This window comes from Octopus bimaculoides, chromosome 3 (assembly GCF_046866305.1).
Source record: "Octopus bimaculoides isolate indiv1 chromosome 3, ASM4686630v1, whole genome shotgun sequence".
Classification (NCBI taxonomy): domain Eukaryota; kingdom Metazoa; phylum Mollusca; class Cephalopoda; order Octopoda; family Octopodidae; genus Octopus; species Octopus bimaculoides.
The window spans coordinates 78,625,167-78,646,928 of record NC_142930.1 but is presented as its reverse complement, the minus strand read 5'-3'; the positions used below and the strand labels follow the sequence as shown (position 1 = coordinate 78,646,928).

The 21,762-nt window shown below is 35.9% G+C and overlaps 1 protein-coding gene across 2 annotated transcripts in view; it reads right to left on the bottom strand.

Annotated features, from left to right (window-relative positions):
- The window catches only part of LOC106881172 (uncharacterized), a 160,226-nt gene that overhangs the window by 99,857 nt on the left and 38,607 nt on the right, over positions 1-21,762 (bottom strand). The window lies entirely within an intron of this gene.

Below are 21,762 nucleotides of genomic sequence, written 5' to 3'. Positions count from 1 at the left end.
ACCAGAGCATAGGACGGGGTTCTCCTCTTTGAGCTGGGAAATGAATGGAATGCCTGGTGTGTGTCTTATTGTGGCTACCCGCTCCTAAAAAATGGGGAACAGGTCTGAGTATATGTATGTATTTCTAGTCACACTTACTTCAGTTTGAAAGATGTGTGGCCTCTTATATCCATGGTAAGTTTTCTGTCTCCTGCTATGGCATGTGACGAGAAAATTGTATATATTTGTGTAATGAGAAAATTGTATATATTTGTGTAACAAGAAAATTGTATATATTTGTGTAACGAGAAAATTGTATATATTTGTGTAATGAGAAAATTGTATATATTTGTGTAACAAGAAAATTGTATATATTTGGAGCTTTCAGCATCTGTCATTGTATTTATTGCAGAACTTTGATGTGGTACAGTGCAAGATTGTATAATGTTTCTATAATTGCTATGTAGAATATAACATTTTGCTGGAACATGTGTATGTTCTGTAAATATCATACCTATTTTCTGTATATTATGAACACACACACACACACACATGTATATAAGAATAATATAACATGAGGATAGAATATACTTGGCTTTAATAGCAAATGACAACATTTGTTTCTGCACCAGACACCAGTTTTAAGTTGCTGAATATAATTGCATTCATATAATTTGTTAGATTATTCTTTAGAATTACTGTATAATTGAATGGAATGCAATCAAACGCTGTGGGATTTTCTGAATTTCCTCAGATATATGATGTTCACTACTATCCACAAATCAGTTTATTAGATTCCAGGCAACACATATTGTTGTAGTGACACATGAACAAATAGACAAATAATATCACAATAATAGTACCACCAACATTAACAACAACAGAATAAAGGCAACCTTCATGGTATTCACAGTAATAAAAATAACAACAAAATCAACTCTAAGTGATAGTGGTAGTACAATAAAAATATAAAATAAAACTGAAGATGGCTTTATGAGTAGTAGAAGTGTGTTGATGGGTTAAAATAAAAAATAAGTAAATAAATTCACAAGGTATTGTTTTGATTGCTATGCCATCGTTTTACAGCCCTAGCCAACTTTTTGTAAGTATCTATCATCTTTATGCTTTCCAGCTGTTTGGTTTCAAGTGACCTCATAAGCTCCACTGGTTATCGTAGGTTTGCTTTCTTTCACTTATTACATTACAGGCTTGCTTTCTTTCCAATATTTTATATAAATTTTTTTAATTTTCTGTTACAAAGATGAAGATTTTTGGGGTTTTTTTTAATATAAAAATGGATGGGGATAGATCAAGATAATTGTTATCTATATCTATAAAACAGACGATGTTTGTATGTGTGTGTACGTGAATGTGGGTTATGCACGTCCACAAATTAGCACGCATGTTGCTCCAATTTTAGGAGCAGATTCAGAATGACCCTATGTGAATTTTAGTGAACTTTCTCTCTCAGAGGTACCCGCGTATAGCTGTAAAAATCGATAAACTTTTACCAATTTTGAAATTTGTTGACATGGCGAAGTCAAATCTGTGCGTACGCGCGTGAAGGCGAGAGAGAGAGAGAGAGAGAGAGAGAAATTGTATGTTTGTGAGAGGGAGGGTGAAGGAGAGATACATTTTCTTGGCCACCGTCTGACAAAAAAAAAGTAGGAGAGGGCGGCTATTTCTTAACAGTTGTGTGGTAAGAAAAAAATACCTTCTCTCTCTCTCTCTCTCCCTCCCTTACACACATGCCAGTTATCTCTCTCTCTTTCTTTCTTTCTCTCTCTCCTTCTCTCACACACACAGTAACATTACACACAAAACACGTTGCCAAAAAGAAATAGATGCTATCTTTTTATAGTGAGTATGCGAGACAGAAAGTGTGGTGTGTATGTGAAGTTCTTTTGTTAATGTGAGAGAGCAGCATGTGTGTGTGTGTGTGTAATGTTGTTGTGTATGTGAGACAGGGAGAGAGAGAAAGAAAGAAAGAGAGATAAATGTGTGTAAGAGAGGGAGAGCGCTCTCTCTCTATCTCTGCCGAACTGATGTAAACAAACCCATGTGGTCTGATTTTCACGTTTCTAGGTATTGTACCGTAAATCGCCATTTCCAAAATATATTTCTTTCAAATCATTTATCCGTATATATATGTAAGGCAAGGTGTGTGTGTTTTGTTGATATACGGGCAACACACACACACATACATACGAACATGTATACGTACAAAAAATATGTATGCAATTGGTATACATACGTGCATGTGTGTATGTGTGTTGCTCATATAAATATATATATATATACTAGCAGTATAGCCCGGCTTTGCCCGGGATTAAGTTGCGATTATTAAGCTAATCAAGTTCTTTATTTCAAACCAAACTAAGTAACATGACGTCAAATTTGGGCAGAATCAGTGTTGCAACTGGAGCGCATGGGTTGAGAGTTTGATCGGCAGAGGTGATCAGGTTACACATGCCATCCCTTTGAAACCACCACCGCCATCATCTAACCCCTCTTGGGTTAGTAACCCTTCCAGCAAGGAAAATAGAATGACCAAAAGGCCTCCCGATTCTCTGTGTCAGAAGTGGTTCTGTTCAGATCTCACAACAAAGTCTTAAGTATATATATATATATATATATATATATATATATATATATATATATATATATATATATATATACATATATATATATATATATATATGAGAACACGCATGTTACGAAAGTAAAACGTTAATGTTCGAAACAGCAGCAGGCCATAGATAATTCTTTATTCTGTATATTTCTTATTTTGTCCTGTTCTGGCGTTTTGCGAAATTTTTCTGGAGAACATAATTTTTCTTTGTGGTTGGGTCGTTGATGACCTCTTTCTAGCATATTCGATGTCCACCTAGTGGTCATCCCTTATACACGTGTAATACAATTTTTTCTGAATTTTCAGATTTGTTATATGTTAGGCCACTTGGTTTTAAATTGAATTAATATTCAATTTATCATCCTATCTATATAAATATATATATATATATGAGCAACACACATACACACACGCACGTATGTATACCAATTGCATACATATTTTTTGTACGTATACAACTAAATTTTCCTTAAATCACACACCTTAACATTAGAAAATACTTTCAATTTTTTTTTTTTAATCAAAAAGGCTTCTCACATCGTTTTTTTAAGTGTATAGTGCCAAACAAATTGGCTAAAATCAGTCCAGAGGGGAGAGGAGGGGATGGAAAAAATCATAAATTTTCAAAAATATTTTCATGAAACCATTGCTGCCATTATTTGCAAGTCTGTAATGTAAAAGAAAAAAAAAAAAACTCCCGGTCAAAATCTCTGATCTGAAGCCCCATCATTTATAACTATTTTTAATAGTCCATTAAAATTTTATCGCAATGGAGTCATGTCCCCAAATCTCAGGATTTATTTAGTTCTATACCTACAACAAATGTAGTCCCTGTGGCTTGTACTTTTGGATTTAGCTAGGTCTGAAAACACTGTGAAATTGACTGTTTGTTACACATAACAAAATAGGCTTTAAAAAAATTGCCAAAAGAAGTTTCCTTCCCAAGAACCTGAAAAAATGGGCAACTGCTGTGCTATGATCACTATTAATTTGTGTAATTTGAAGATGATTATCACCCCAGTTTCAATAATATGACATTACAAACATGACTAATTATTCATTTAGGTCATTGATTTTCAACAAGGGTCCATATGGCCCTTAGAGATCCATATAAGATTTTGTTGTTAAAATTTATGTACAATAAATTGGTTATACTTCTACAGTACACAAAATATTTTAACAATTTTTTAAATACAATTCCTTATAATATTTAATTATAAAAATATAATAGGATTTTTTAAACATCAAATGGCTAGGAGGGTCTATCTGAGTAAAATAGGAATCAAAGTGGTTCTATAGGTAAAAAATGGTTGAGAAACACTGATTTGGGTCAATCAGGCAAGATTTTGACCAATTTGCTTACCATTAAAATTGTCCTGTTTCCTAAAATAGTCATCCATGTTTCACAAATGAGGTATCAAAATGTTTCTTTTTGGATGCTCTTCGTGAAAAAGTACAGTAAAAATTACATTTAAATACTTTCAAAAATGCATAGTGGTTCCTACTTATATAAATTTTAACAATGACTTTGCTGAACATGCAAGCAACAATGTTAACTTGTTATCAGTAGTCATCTGTTTATGGGAAAGCAAACAACTTATACAACTTATTACAATTCCTTTAACAGGTATGCAAACAATTCTAACCTATCAATATTTATGTTAATGAGTGTTACAATATAAACAGTTTCAACATTATCTGAAATTTCTTGATATTATTTTTTCTCGAATCCTATAAATGAATTTTTTAGTTTATGGTTACACATAAGTATAACTTCAAAACACTTATTAAGTAATTTGTCTTTACATAAAATTATTTCTAGAGTTGTGTTTTGGGCTGGGAGGGCATGCAGCACAGGATTCATTGGGAGACTGACTGACCTTGAGTAACTTGAAGAGTGAGCCTCTGCAGTTTCGAGCATCCATGCGTGGACGAAATCGCAAACTCTAGACTGTGCATCATATGGTTTTGCATTTCTTAATACTGACCACGTTGTTACATAACCTATCCCCTTTCTTTTGAGTTTCTACTCAAGGTCCACAAGCAAAATACATTGACTCTTGGACCTATTAGAAAATGATGTAATGTGGTTGTGGTAATAATTACTGATATTATTACTATAACTATACATGTTATACTCACTACTATTAATATTACTACAACCAGTTGAAAACGAGGTTTTGGAATGGAAATGAGGCTTTGGAATGAAAACGAGGCTTAGTAAGAGTATTTAAAACATGGCTATCAGCTGACCAGCAGCTACTACTGATGAATACTGTACTCTCATTCATAGAAAAGTAAAGCTTACTTACAGCCAATCTTTTCAGCCTTCTGTACTCTTCTAAATGGACAAAGCACTATACCTGGAGTGTACTGACATTGACCTAGCCTTACCTACTGCTGAAAAACAGTATTTTATTTTTACCAACTACCTAGACAGCTTAATGCAGTGGAAGAGTATATATTCCACCTGCTTGCCAATCACATTGATCCTGATGTGTTTGAATATATCATGAACCGCAACATGTACAACAGAGCCCTTGACATTCTTACCTCACTATACATGAAACCAAAGAATGTAGTGTATGCATGTCACTTATTATATACTTGCAAGCAGGAGTACAGACAAAGTTTAGATCAATACCTCCAGAACCTCAAACTTTTGGTGAAAGACTGTGGATACAAAGCTGTTTCAGCTACTGAACATCTCAATGAAGCTGTAAGAGATGCCTTCATAAGTGGGATGCATTCTAGTAGCATATGCTAGCAGTTGTTGAAACAGGACAACCTAGATCTTGACCAGACCTTCGTCCACGCATAGATGCTCAAAACTGCAGAGGCTCAATCTTCAAGTTACTCAAGGTCAATCAGTCCCCCAATGAATCCTGTGCTGCATGACCTCCCAGCCCAAAACACAACACTGTACCCAATGCCAATTTAGCGGCCACCATGCCTAAATATCTTTTGGCTTCAACAAAGTCATGAACCAAGTGCCTAGCCTGAGAAGCGACATGTAAAGCCTGCAACAAAGTCAGTCACTTCTAGCAGGTATATCAATCATCTCGCATGAACAAATGCTTTGTTACATACACAGATCCAACATTGTCTGCCATATTCTCTGCAGCTCTTCCAGTATCATTGTTTTCTGCTGTTGTTAAAGTATATATAAATGGAGTGAAACTCAACACTCTGGTTGATACTGGAAGCTCCGATAGTTAGATATCATCTCATATTGTACACTCACATTGTTAGCATATCCATCCATCAAACACTCCAATTTTGATGGCCTTTACTACCTTGTCAAGTGTTACATGAGGTCACTGTTTTGCCAAATTGATCTATTGTGACAATGATTACCCCCAATATGAAGCTTTCACTTTTACCTGAGCTTTGCTCAGATGTCTTACTTGGGCACGATTTTTTGAACCAGCATGAACAAGTAAACATAGCCTTCAGAGGACTCAGACCTCCATTTTCACTTTGTGGCTTGACAGCGGCTCATGTTGACATTCCTACACTATTTGGGTCGCTTTCACTACATTGCAAACCTATTGCTACTAAACCCAGGCACCTGTCATTGCTGGATCAGAAATTTGTCGAAAGTGAAGTCAGCTGTCTTTTATTGGAACAAATCATTGAACCATCTCATTTTCCCAGGAGGATGCAAGTTTTAGTCACCAGTGATGACTCACACAAAAGGCAAATGGTAATCAATTATAGTCAGACAATCAATTAATGCACACAACTCGACACCTATCCTGTGCCATGTATTGATGAGCTGGTTGAGAAAATATCTCGCTACAAGATATTCACTACTTTTGATCTTAAGAGTGCTTATCATCAGATCCCTATATGCAAAGATGAGAAAAAATTTACATCATTCAAAGCACGTGAGGACCTATATCAATTCCATCGTATACCATTCAGAGTCAAAAATGGTATGGCTTGTTTTCAACATATCATTGATAATCTTATCTAACAAATAAAACTACAGGATACTTTCGCCTATATTGACAATGTCACAATATGTGGGCATAACTGAAGAGAACATGATGAGAATTGTGAAAGATTCCTACAGGTCGCAAAGACATATGGGCTTACTTTCAATGATAAGAAAATAGTCATTGCCCCAGGACTATCACGCTCCTGCATTACAAAGTGTCCAAAGAGGTAATCAGACTAAATCCAGAATGATTCTGCCCCTTACACGAGCTCCTGTCTCCTCAAGATGGATCATCAGGATGTTTGCACATGAGAGGATCATCGGGATGTTTGCTTATTATTCTCACTGAATCGCCCATTTTCCAACAAAATCACACCCTTGATACATTATAAGACCTTTCCTCCACCCCTGATATTGTCGAACAATCATTCTGGAACCTTAAGTCAGAGCTTGAGGGCACTGCTTTGGTCACCATTGACCATCAAGTACCTTTGATTGTGGAGACAGATGCTTCTGATATTACTATCAGTGCAACCTTGAACCAGAATGAATAACTTGTATCCTTCTTCTTCAGAATGCTTACTCCAGTGAACAGAACCATACCTTAGTGGAAGAGAAAGCCTACGCCCTTACTCAAACTCTTTGTAAATGTAAACACTACCTTATTGGAGTTCATTTTCAGTTAGTGACCATCCAACAGTCTGTGGCTTTCAGGTTCAACAACGAACACTAAGGTAAAGTCAAGAACGGCAAGATATTATGATGGCGGATTGAGCTATCTTCTTTCGAATACAATGTTGCTTATTGGCCAGGTATGGAGAACAAAGCTGCAGATGCTTTTTCTTAGGGTTATTGTGCATCTTCTACCCCATGGACCTTACACACCTCCACAATTCTTTGTGCTATCCAGGTGTGACAAGATTGCTTCATTTTATGCAGTCAAAGAATCTACCATTTTCCACTCATGACATAAGATCTGTGGCATCTCAATGTCCCACATGCACCAAACTGAAGCCTAGATTTTTTGTGCCACTGAAGCTAAAATTGTGAAGGCCACTCAGCCGTTTGAGAGATTAAGTGTAAACTTCAAGGGTCCACTCCCATCCACTAATCACAACAAATATTTACTCACTATTATCGATGAATTTTCCTTCTTTCCATTTGCATTTGCATGGTCAGATATATCAGCTGCTATTGTCATTCATTGTCTTTATCAACTATTTTCGATTTTTGGACTCCTTTCATCCGTTTTGATTATGGCACTGGCTTCATGTCAGCTGAACTGAAACAATTCCTCCTTGATAAAGGCATAGCAACCAGCAGGACAACTCCATACAATCCAGTGGGGAATGGCAAAGTTGAAAGGCTCAATTCAACTTTATGGAAAACCATTACTTTGGCATTGAAGTCTAAGGGACTGAGTGTGAGTCACTGGCAGTGCATACTCGTTGATGCTCTGCACTCTTTTCGCTTCTTCCTCTGTATGGCCACTAACACCACGCCTCATGAGGAGCTGTTCAGTTTTTCACCACCGCTCAACTTCTGGAATCTCACTATCAGAGTGGCAAGTGAAGGGTGGACCTGTGCTTCTGAAGAAACAACAGCGGTTCTCAAAATACGATCCAGCAGTAGAAAAGTTTGAATTACTTGAATGCAATCCACAGTACACTCATGTACACTCAAGTGGCAAGGAGGAAATGGCTTCATTGAAACATCTGGCTCTGGGTGGGAGATATGCCAACTGAGCTTGATACCTCACTGTGCAACCAGGAACCTGTGAATAATCTCAAAGTGGAAACACCGACAATTGAAACCAGAACCAGTAGTGGTATCGATTCTAAAGAAGAAACTAACAACTCAAAACTTGATATCGTGAGCAATTGAAAGCAGCTCAACAGCATCTACACTCATAAAACTTAAGAAACTGAAAGGTTGGTGAACAGCACCTACACTCATACAATTTGCAAAATCAAAAGACATAAACTATCTGGAATATTGGAATGCCCCATGTTATATTTTGATGCTTAAAAACGTATCGAACTCACCTGGTAGTACTCAGATTCTTCAGCAGAAGAGAATGTGGTAATAATTACTGATATTATTACTATAATTATATATGTTATACTCACTATTATTAATATTACTACAGCCAGTTGGAAATGAGGCTTTGGGATGAAAACAAAGTCTAGTAAGGGTATTTAAAACATGGCTGTCTGCTGACCAGCAGCAACTACTGACAGATACAGTACTCTTATTCTTAAAAGAGTAAACCCTACTTATAGCCAATCTTTTCAACCTTCTGTATTAAGGAAATTGAGAATTGCTACACTATTACAGTGGTTTCTAAGGCGGTTTTGAGAGTGTTGCTCATTGCACCTAAGTATGCATATGTATGTGCATTTGTTTCTACTTTACATTCATATATGATGTTCTTTCTCAAGTTTCAGAAGCTGCACTTTTAATTTCATTTTTTGTAACCTAGCTTCCTCTAATTTCATTCTTATTCTTAGTTCATTTCACATTGTGCATATTTGTGCAATTGCTATTGTTTTTTTCTATTTTGATTGTTTCTGAATGTTTCTTCCATAACTCCATCTCCATTTGTTTTTGTTCTGTTTTCTAAGTCATTCCTCCATGCTAATGTTGCCATTTACATCAAGATTTTCAGAATAGTTATTATCCTGTCCCAAATTTGCACTATTCTGAGTTCTGTTATCATATTCTAGTCTTAACTTATTTAGCTTTTTATTTTTTACTCTATGCATGTAGTATTCTAGGTTGTGGAATATCACATGTGACAATTTCCCCCTATGCTAGTTAAAGACCTAAGAAAATGTCTATCTAATGCAGAGAAAGATTCAGGGACAATTTTGGATTTGACTTGTAATCCAAATACTGGATTAACCATAATATGTCATCTTTATGTAATGCTTTATTGAGTTTAGTAAAACTATTGAAGTTTCTACTATAGCTTTTTCAACTTGGATTAAATTTGGTTATTTTATTCTTAACCACTATTTTCTTCTCTTTGTCCTTATGATTATTTTTATCCATTCTTCTTCGATATTTGCCTTTATATTGATGGCTACTGTTTTTATCCCCTGTATTTCTTATCCTACTTCTTATATCTTTATCCAGTTTCTCAGTATGCTTATCCACCTGTGAGGGAGTGTTGAAAAGTTCCTGGCTTTAAGGGTATCACAAACAAGTAGAGCTGTTACCTTTACAGGAAAGGTAGGACAACTGTTTAGGAGAAGATATGCAAAAAATCATGTTGGTATGCAATATATCTTTCTCTTTTTTGCAGATTTAACACATGATGGCAGCTCCTACAGTGGATTTTGATAACATTGAAGCATGGACGGTCATGAAGTTCCTCTTCCTGCAAGTCAAAGGCACAGTGGAAATCCATGGTAAAATGAAGGAAGTCTTGAAGGATGGTTGCCCATCTTACTCCATAGTGAAAATATGTGTCACGGTTTTGGACTGGTCGTTTTGAAGTCACAGATGAACACTGGTTAGGATGGCCAATTTCCATGACCACAGAGGACAAACCCCAACACTATACACATCACTATTCTTGAGGATCATTGGATTTTAGCTAAAGTCATAGCCAAGACTCTGAGGCTTTCCCACAAAAGAATTGGCCACATCACCCACAATATTCTGGACATGAGAAACCTTTCTGCAAAATGCCCAAACACAGACCAGAAGTGCATCAGAGTGATGACATCAAAGGTGATTTAGAATTGGTTTGCAGTAGGAGAGGTTGATTTTATGGCTCATTTATTCCCCATGTTGTAATACTCAGCATGTGCATTAAATATTGTTTTATTTGGAGATAGTTTTGAAATTCTATCTTACATGCTTTTTACTGTACTTTTTAATACCGAATGGGAATAGTTTGAGTTTTTTGTAACGTATTTTGAATTTTCATTTGGTTTGTGGAAGAGTTCAAACATTTCTGTGTTTAGATTAAGCATTACAGCTAAGAAATTCACTTATCTATGGTCATTTTCAATTGTTATAGATAGCCCTAAGTTTTTAAAAAATTTGAATACTTCTCACTCCTATACAGACTACCACTACCACCACCTACTTTAGGAATCCAAGATTCTATCAGGAAAAGTATATAAATACTGAAAAGATCAGTGACTTGCACTGAGTAACTTGATCCCATCATTATATCAAAGCAATAAATTCTATCTGATTGTATCCATAGTTTTTCATCATAATCAATTATCATGCATGTGATGTTAATATGTCAGTTTCATGTCTAGATAAGTCTGAATTTCGTTTTGCAAATAATAATGCTTATTGGATTGATAGTTGAGTAATAATTGGATATATCTAATTGTATAAACTTATTACTTTTTAAAATTTTCTTAGCTACTGAACTAACTAATTATATCTATAGTGTAAGTTAAATTAGAGATTTATACTATGTGTAATTGTTGTACTTATTCTTCTTATGTCAGATTTTGATGGACATATCAGCCTATATGTTGGATTACTATGAAAATTTCCATTATGGTCCTTAAGATTAATTCTGGGTTTCCAAGGCATATATGGTTTTGTTCTATCCTCTACTTCAAGTTCCTTCATTATTTCTAGAATAGTATCAGTAGCTTCAATGGAAGTTTATATCTAAAATCCTGGATTTTATATATAAAAGTCTCAGAAAAAAGATTAGATTTATTTTCTCAAAATAAAATTTGTAGTATGCTTAGTAGTGATTATAGCAAGTAAGATTGATCAGTGGAAAAGATAGACAATTAATTGTAATAATTACTATATGTTGATTATAATCACCTAAGGAGATGACTTGAAATAATGTGTCAACTTTATTATTATTTGCAAGTGTAGTGAAAGGATTATGTAAATTACAATACATAGATGTTAATGAATAAGAATATTTTGTATAAGTCAATTATAATCAAATAAGTATATGACTGGTAATAACAAGTGAACATTGTATGATTATTGTCAAAATGATTATAAAGATTTGTGTATGTTGATTATAATCCTCTGGTAATTGCAGCAGTAGGAAATGCCTGGTGTTAATCAGAGAATAGTAATAGAATCTCTGATGGAAAGTTGAGAGAAAGCACTTATATCCGAAATCCTGGATTTTATATATAAAAGTCTCAGAATAAAGATTAAATTAATTTTCTCAAAACAAAATTTGTAATGTGTTTAGTAGTGATTACAACAAGTAAGATTGATTGGTGGAAAAGATAGACCATTTTAATGATTGTGGAGGAGACTAAAATGATGTAACAGTGACAGTAACTACAGAATGGTGTATTAATCAGAGACAGTCATATAGTATCAAATATAAAGTATAGTTATGGAAAGTATATATCTAGAAAGAAAAAAATACAGCACTAATAATTCAATATTTTATTATGTCAAAATGTAAGATGAGATGATGCATCTAGATAGCAGATCAAAATTGTCATTTGAATGTGAATTGAAATGGTCACAAAAATATGAAAATGCAGAGTAAAATCTAGAGAAAAATTTAGGTTTTGGTAGAAAGTGTAGCTAAAACATGATAGTATATTTTTAGTAGTCGATGCTTTTTGGCATACTGTTTAAGAAAAAAATATTATTATGATATTACTTTTCTATTTGTTCATGTGTCACTGCAACATGTATTACCTGGAATCTAATAAAATGATTAGTGGAGAGTAGTGAACATCATATATCTGAGGAAATTCAGAAAAATCTCACAATGCTTGATTGCACTCTATCTGATGATGCACTAACGTACAGCTGTTGCTGAAAAATATTCAATTATACAGTAATTCTAAAGAATAATCTTATAAATTATATCAATGTAAATCCAGCAACTTAAAACTGGTGTCTGGTGCAGAAACAAATGTCATTTGCTATCAAAGCTTGGTATTTTCCATCCTCATGTTAATTTTCTCTGTCATTCGTACTCTGTGTAAGTTGGACAAATTGATATAAATATCTATAAATTTTTACATAAAATATCATCACCTGAAAGTTTCCACCTTTTGCTTTCTCTCATTTTGTATGTATACATATATACACATTTGATGTGTCTAATTTGTTTATTTGCATAATTGCCTCTATACCCACTCAACTTGATCCCTCTCATAGCCTTTCTTTACTGTGCGGAATGATCCCTTGTAAAGACATTGGGGTCTAAGTTTGAATCTTTTGAATACTACTGTCTTCTGTACTGAAGAATCTTTGGATCCCATCTGTGAACTATATATATATATATATATATATATATATATACACACACACACACATATGTACATTAAAAGTGGGGAAGGCCAGTTTATGGGATTACCCTGGGTTTCCCATCCATAAAGGATTTAGCTTTATGGCGTATTATCAGACCCCCAAAACCTGTTGGCCTAAGACCTCTTCAAAATATGGAGGCAGAAAAGCCTTGCTACAAAGGTAAACAATAGGGGATTATCTCCCTTTGCCATGGCTATCCACTTCCAGATGTCCTGCCATCTTGTGGACCCCAAAAGGCTAGCGGGAATTTCCTGAAATGTAAACATGGCCTGAAAATCTCCATTCTGGAGTTAAGGATGCTTCCTGGTTCGAGTGAGTCTTTTAAGATTCTTGAATGAACCCCAGTAAAGTATTTGTACCTAAAACATTGCTTTAAAACATTAATTACCTGTAGCAAATAAGTACTATATAATATCATGGATTTTGTAATGGGGGGAGCGTATCTTTGTGATTTTCCCGGGCACAGTTTACCCTAGCTATACCACTGCTTAAGGGCATTAACTAGGATGCTCTTAATATTGGATGCATGGCTAAATGAGACTCTAATGTTGAGCCTGTTGAAAATGGACCCATATCTATGGGAGCTAGTGAAATGTTTGTCTATTAATTTAGGGAATAGTCTACCTATGGGCATTATTGTGTTAAGGGAGAGGTGGGTGGGACCAAAATTTCTGCAGTGCTTCCTTCTGCAGCTGTTGGGTTCTGGCATGTAGGAGATGCAGTCACTAATCCAGTGATGCCAACACCAGCAGCCCTAGTTCCAACAGCAACAATATCGATGACAGTAGCAGCAACAACAACAGATGCAACACCGACAACACATGTGAGAATGCAATGAACTGTGTGTATGCATGTTTATGTTGTTTGCATATACATGTTTATATGAAAATATACATGCTGTTCATATCTGTATTTTTTATACGTAACTATTTTGGCCAATGGTCACTTGGGAGCAACAAGAGAGCGAAGGAGGAAGAGAGAGAGAGAGGGACAGACAGAGAACGGCAAAGGGGAGAGAAAAAGAATTAGAGAAAGGATAGGAGAGAAAAAACAAAAGGGGGAGAAGGGGAGATAAAAAGAATTAGAGAAAGGAAGAGAGAGGAAATGAAAGAGTAATAGAATAAAATAGAATAGACTAGAATAAGTGTCGCATCAAAATTATTAAGATAAAACTTACTTGGAAATAGATGCGTGGCGTTCAATCATATAATAAATTAAATAATATATATATGCATATATACATACATATATGTACATACTTATATATATATATATGTATATACATATGCATATGTAGGCACAGGACGTCACAGAATGTAAACAACATGAAATACGAAATACAAGGTCTGTGTGGAAAAAGCTTGTTCATTCCTAGGGATATTTATCCAAGTGTACACCAGTTTAGCTCTATATCAATTAATGATACTGTAAATTCCAGTGTGCATATGTACATTTGTTTATCATTGGTTCTTCTTCGATATTAATACCTTAAACTTTTGAAATTCCAGTTGTTACTATAAATGTTTCCATCTTTTCAATATAGGTAAAAAAAATTTAATAATACAAAGAAAATGGAGAATGCATACACAGAATAACCAATATACTTTTTATAATAGTCAATTCATGTTGTCTGCGCATGTTTCAGTTTATTGCTTAAATCCATATTTATGCAATTAAATTGCATTATGAATTTGAAAAAGATAAAACTTTCATCAGAGCAGAAATCAACTTGAATTTTAATTCACATCCTAACAGATGAAGAGTTCATTCCAATTGAATTGTAGCATGTGTGTCTTGGATTCTGTTTTTAAAATAGACAAGGGATAGGCATAGTTCAGAAGAACTAGGTCATGTTACTATTCACCCTTTTGGGAAGTGCAAAACAGCCTTTTACAGGCTAGCTATTATTTTCATCTCTGTTCAGTATGTCTATAAGCACATTCTTCATTAACTATGTAGGCTTATAAACCTGCCTTTATCATTTGTACTATCCATCTTGTTCATAATATATACTTCTACATTCTTATTCTTAGTAAAAAAGAATAAATCTAGGTATGTACTTACTTGTTACTTTTACTTATTTGTTTATTCTTATTGTAAGAACTTATATTAGTTATTATTAATATGATTATTTATTTGGATGTATTAGTTGATAGTTTGGGTTCTTACATATACTTGTCTATTTAATTAATAGTATAGAAGTACGATTCTAATGTATCATATACAGTATTTATTCTTAATTAAAATCATTTAAATACAAAAGAAAGTATATTCAACTTTAAGAATTTTGAACAAAGTCCCCTTCTCTTCTTATTATTAGCATAATTTATTTAAATATACTAGTCGATAGTTTGGGTTCCTACATTATTCATCTATTTAATTAATGGTGTAGAAGCATGATTCCTAGGTATCATAAACACTGTGTTTAATACTTAACTAAAAACTATTTAAATTCAACGAAAGTATATTTAACTTTAAGAATTATTCTTAAGTATAGTTGTATTATTCACACAGTGTCTATTTAATTATATTCATTTCAATTTATTTAAATTTATTAAACGTATATTTAACCCCATACACACAACAAAATCCTCTTTCCGTCTTGTTGTTTATCAATTTGTGTTTTGATGTAAGAATTTGATAAATTTCCTTTAGACAGAGTTCACATCTTTTGTTCCCAAATGCTATAAGATTTTGCCTAGCTAATTATTTCCCACCTAAGTGTATATTCCCTATTTTTATCCTTAATCATCCAAATTAGTTTACTAAGACTAGTGCTTGCTTCTTGTCGCCTGTCCCTAAAGGTGTTTTCATGGTTCACTATTCTTTTTATATAATTTTCTGTAGAACCTATATAGTAGTAATCCTGTCACTCAGGTGTTACCCTACACCCATAGATAACACTTTTTTTCCCTACAAAAATTACTTAATGGGCATCGATTGGCACAATCACAGGTTTTATTTTTAGGAGCATTCCTTGTTTCCTTACCAAATATACTGTACTTGTATATTATGTCTTCCAAGTTATTCTCATTATACTTATTTACTATGTTAGGAGTCTTAACTATTAACCTATCCGCTTCGTTATTGCTTTCTTTATCTATCTTAATGTTTATATTGTTTTCTCTTTTATGGTCATTGCTGCTATTATAAATACCAGCATTTATATTTGTATTATTAGTATTTGTGTCTCTATTATTATTTTTGTTATTAGTATCATGCTTATTATTTCTTCCCTTTTCAGATTGCATGTTTTATTTTTAGATTCTAGTGAGCAATCTATAAGAGTTACTTCCCTTCCTTCGTTTATTGTTGTTGTGCATGAGTATGACGCCCACTGGCAAGAATGGACTGGACCACTACATATAAGTAGTAATGGTCTGAGTAAGTGAGGTAGTTTGTGCTTCAATGCAATCTGCAATGCATGCGTAGATTATGCTGGCTCAAATCGTTTTAGGAAGGTAAGCTGTTGCCTCAACGATCTGCTCAGATGTTTCCAGCTGGCAGATTGATACAGACTAGATCACCTGCATGTTCCACATTGGATATGGTCAAGAAATGATGGGTCATCTAGATCTTACCTAGATAGAATAATAATAAGGATTAAGGACAAGAATATAGCTAGGTGTCCACAATTAACCATTGTCAGCTACAGTGATCACAAACTGATGACCTATAAGCTGGATGTAGGTAGTACGACTAGACAGGGATCCAGCTACTGGAAGATAAGTAAGTTGCTACTGACCTGTGATGCCTACATGAGTTGGATTAGACAGTTAGTGATAAGGGCATTGACAGGGACCATTATTAACAACGAATGTTGGTATGCCCTCAAAAGAGCCATAGAAAAAGAGTTGATTAGTAGAGAGTTAACTGAGAATAGAAATAGTGTAGAAAGACACTTAGTAAACGCATTGGAGAAGGCAATGAGATCTGGCTCTGCTTCTCAAGTGCTGACTGTGAGAATGGCGCTCAGCCATCACCTTGAGGCTAAACATAAGGGTTGTAGAGTCAGAGTGAAGATATGCGCAATGGGCCAACATGGTATTAACTCCGCCAGATGGGCTCATGTGGTAGAGTCTCAGCATGGCAATAATGCCACAATAAGGTCTTTGATGAACCAACAGGGGCAAATGGTAACCAAACCTGAGGAAATGTGTACAGCCGTACATGAGCATTTCGCTGGACTGTTTCGGGTGGGGGTGGGGTGATGGACCAGAGCATAGGGAGGACCTCACGGACTTCCTCACCAGTCTACCACGCCTCTTGGGGAGGGAGGTGTAGTGCTGTGAAGGGTCAATCACAGCTGCAGAAGTGGAGGAGGCATTGTCGGAGTGTGCTGGAGACAGGTCATTGGGTCACGATGGTCTCTTTTATGAATTGTACTATACTATGCCAAACTTCTTTGGGCACCTGCTGGCCTGTACCTTTAATAACCAGCAGCAGAATGGGAGTATTCCTGCATCTGTAAGCCAGGGAATAGTGGTACTGATCAGAAAGGATCCAAACAAGAAGGACGTAACTAACAACTTTAGGCCCATCACTCTGCTTAACGCAGAGTTGAAGATTCTGCCCAAGGTTTTAGCAAAAAGGTTGGCAAAAGTCATCGATGGTATCATTGGGGAAGTGCAAACTTGTGCCATCCTTGGTAGGACCATACATGATAATCTCCACTTTATATGCTATACCTTAGAAAGGGTAAATAGGATTCCTGGCAAGGTGGGGCGTTGGCCCATTTAGACCAATCCAAAACCTTTGATAAGGTAGACCATTTATATCTGGTGGTGGTCCTTGAGGTGAGCGGTTTTGGCCTGACATTCCAAGGTTGGATCAATGCTTTATATAGCAACATCAAGTCAGTAGTTCAGGTGAACAGTTTTTTTCAGAGCCATTCAATATCAAACATTTGGTTCTTCAAGGTTGTCCACTCTAGCCCCTGCTGTCTGTATTGGCGCTCAAGCCACTACTATGAAGATTGTAGGTGACAAGTGGAGACCCACAAGATCTAGGGTATGGAAAGTCAGTCTCAGCATATGTGGACGATGTCACTGTCATCATATCCAGGGACCAGGACCTACAGAGGGTAGGTGAGGCCCTAAAGGATTACAAAGCGGTGGCAGGAGCAAGAATTAACCAAGATAAGTTGGTCAGCTTGCAGCTCGGCTCCTGAAGAGGCAAGTCAATGCTGTCCAATAGCATTATTGTACGCTGGACAGACAGTCTGGTGAAAATGTTTGGAGTCTAGTTTAGTCCAGACCTCCAAATAGAGAAGAATTGGAGCAAGGTTATAAGCAGGGTGGTGTCCATAACTCAGCCCTGGTTTGGGCAGAGGCTATCCCTGAAAGGGAGGGTAGAAGTGGCAAATGTGTTTATCGCATCTGTCATTACCTACTGCCTAACCGTCGTGCCATACCCAGATTCGTGGCTAAACAAGTTGGAACACTTCTTGTGGGAGGGCAGGTGGCCTCTTGTAAAGTGCTCTATCTGCTGCCAACAGCCACTAAAGGGTGGGTTAAGGATGCTGTGGCTAAAGATGTGCAAACATGTGTGAGGCATCTCTGGCTCTACCTGGATGGTGAGTGGGTGTGGTCTCCATTCATTGATGAGATATTTCTCAGGTTCACCTCTTTTGATGAACTGGAATGCTGGATCAGGTGCAGACCAAGGCTGGGAGCTTAACAAGCAGAGTGTCGACAGGCTCTCGTGCTTCTCCCGAATGAGCAATGCCGGTGGAGGGGGTACCACCACAGCATACTATAGAGGGCTGGTAGAGGGCAAGTTTGATGATGGCCTGGAGGAGACACTGGGTTTCGATGAAAGTCAGCTTGCCAAACTGCATCGAAGGACTTTCGACCTGGGACCTATGGACAACTTCCAGAGGTCCCTGATTTGGCTGTGCTTCCAAAGTGCCTAGCCAGTTCAGGATAAACTAGCGAGGCATGGCCTCACAGTTTCGCCTACATGCCCATGTTGCAGGCAGAGCAACAAAATTGTTCTGCATGCAATAGTACAGTGTCCAAGTCTCTCGGACCTGTGGATTTCTACTGAATGGGTACTGTCACATCTGGAGAGAGTACAGATAGCTCCTGCCAAACATAAGCATTACTGTAACTTTATTTTTGCCCAAAAAGTTGAGAGATTGGTTTCCAAGAAACAGTGGAACTGCTTTCAAAACTTTTTTGTGATAGAAGTTTATTATTTAACACCAGAATGGAGTGTTGGAACTTAACAAAACATGAGAAGGATGATTTTATCACCTACACTGGAATAGTCAACCATATGTGTGAAAATTTCAAACTCCAGGATCTCACTCAGGATATGTTCAAATCACTTACCTTTATGCAAAGGCTTATAGCACCTGAAGATAGAGAAATTTGGGCAAGGGTTCTCTTGAAAATGGAGCAAACAAACCAGGATTTATCTCTGCAGACCATTGCAGAAGAATGTCAAACTATGGTAAATCTTAAACAAGATGTGAAAAAATACAAAATAAAGACTCTGCAAAAATTCAAATTTGTCATCCTGGGAAGCACAATAAAAAAAAAGTGTCAGGCCCCAATCCACGCTGTTTGTAGTTGTGGAGGGCTACACTACAAAAAGGATCATCCATTTAAAAACAAAAAGTGCTATAGCTGTCAGAAACTGGGACACAGGAGTTCTCATTGCAGAACAAGACTACGAGGCTCAAACAAAAAGTTCTAAGGTGTTTTGAGCAGAGAGTGATTGTGATGGAAAAACAAGAAAATTCGTGCACATAAAAATAAATGATGTGAATACCAAATTACAGTTAGACACAGGTAGTGATATCTCGATTATAAATGCAGATACTTGGAAAAAACTTGTAAACCAAAATTACATAAAACAGCGAAAATAGTGCATGGTGTAATGGGCGATAATTTACATTTCATGGGCAAAAGATGTATCAATGTCACATTTCGAGGAGGGACATGTGAAGCAAAATTATTCATTGTGGATAATACAGTCAATCTGTTTGGCACAGATTGGTTAGAACTATTCAATTTATAGCACTTCCCCATAAATCTTTACTGCAATAGCACAAATGGTTGTCCCATTAAAAACAAGCCTTTGGAAGAACTGAAGGAAAAATTGTAAAAAATGTTCCTGCAAGTATTATCAGAGGAGTTAGGTCTATGTAAAAAATGGAAGTCTATTTCCAAGTAAGTGAAAATGTTGTACCTGTATTTAAAGCAAACAGAAAAGTACTATTTATGGCAATTGAAACCGTAGATGAAGAGTTGGACAGACTTAAAAAGAGTGAAGTCATCAAAAAGGTGGATTACTTGAAGTGGGCAGCACTCATGGTATGTATTAAAAAAAAAAACAATAAGATTAGGTTGTGTGCCAATTTCTCTACAGGACTGAACAACTGCTTAAAAACATACCACCATCCACTCCTGACAGCAGAGGAGACTTTTTCAAAGTTAAATGGTGGAAAATTTTTTTCCAAATTAGATCTGTCTGAAGCCTATTTACAGATAAAGGTAAATGAAAAATGCTCAAAGTATTTAACAATAAATACACACAGAGAATTGTACAGATACACACGATTACCTTTTGGATTAAAAATGGCATCAGCAATATTCCAGCAAATCATGGATACTTTGTTAGCTAATTGTGAATTTGCAATCCCGTACTTGGACGATATTTTGACCAAGAGTAATTCTCATGAACAGCATGTGGAACACATAAAGGCTGTGTTTGAGAAAATTAAAGTTTTTGGGTTCACTTTGAGTGAAGAAAAATGCAAATTTTCTCTACCCCAAATTAAGTACTTAGGGCAAATAATTGGTAAAAGTGGTAGATGTCCTGACTCATTGAGGGCAAAACTACTACCAAAATTACATTCCTAATACGCACAAGTTAAGAGCTCCATTGAACGACTTATTAAAAAAAAGGAGTAAAGTGGAATTGGTCCACTAAATGCCAGAATACTTTTGAAGAAATAAAAAAAATTATAATCTCAGACCTGTCTTTAGCGCATTACGATCCTGAAATGGACATCATTGTAGTGTCTGATGCTTCCAAGCATGGATTAGGTGCAGTTCTACTTCATAAATATGAAAATGGAAATACAAAACCAGTGGTTCATGTTTTGCGCTCACTAATAGCAGCAGAGAAGAGATATAGTCAAATTGAAAACGAGGCCCTAGCAATCATTATTGCAGTTAAAAAATTTCACAAGTTTCTGCATGGCAGAAGTTTTTTATTGTAAACAAACCATAGACCTTTGCTGTCGATTTATGGGTCTAAAAAAAGGTTGCCAACTCATACTGTGAACCACCTGCAATGTTGGGGTGTAATATTACTAAATCATAATTTCAAAAGCAATACATTCCATTGAAAAAAATCGGTCATGCAAACTGCCTTTTGAGATTAATTCCAAAAAATATGGAACCACTACAAGAGACTGTTACAGCCGCACTGCAGGCAGAAAGTAAAATTAAAAGTGTTATGATGAATGTTATCCAAGAACTACCAGTGGCAGCACAGGATATAAGAATGAAAGCTGTAGGTGCTGAGTGTGTTACAAAAATAAAAGAAGCTTTAAAAAAATAAACAATAAAAATTTAGATGCCAGTAGTTTTTCAATTTGCGATGATATTTTGATGTATGCCCAAAGAGTGGTGGTTCCAACTTCAGTACAAAAAGGTGTATTGCAACAATTGCATAGCGGTCATCCAGGAATGGCAAGGATGAAGGCTCTGAAATTATGTCTATTGACTATCTATGGACTGAGATATCAAAAACTTGGTGAGAACATGCTGAAGTTGCGCGCTCGCAACTAAAGCCCCACTGGTAAAATATCAATCATGGCCAGAGACAGAGAACCCATGGTCTAGGTTACACATTGACTATGCCGAACCAGTAAATGGTGCTTATTACCTAATCGTAGTAGGTAGGT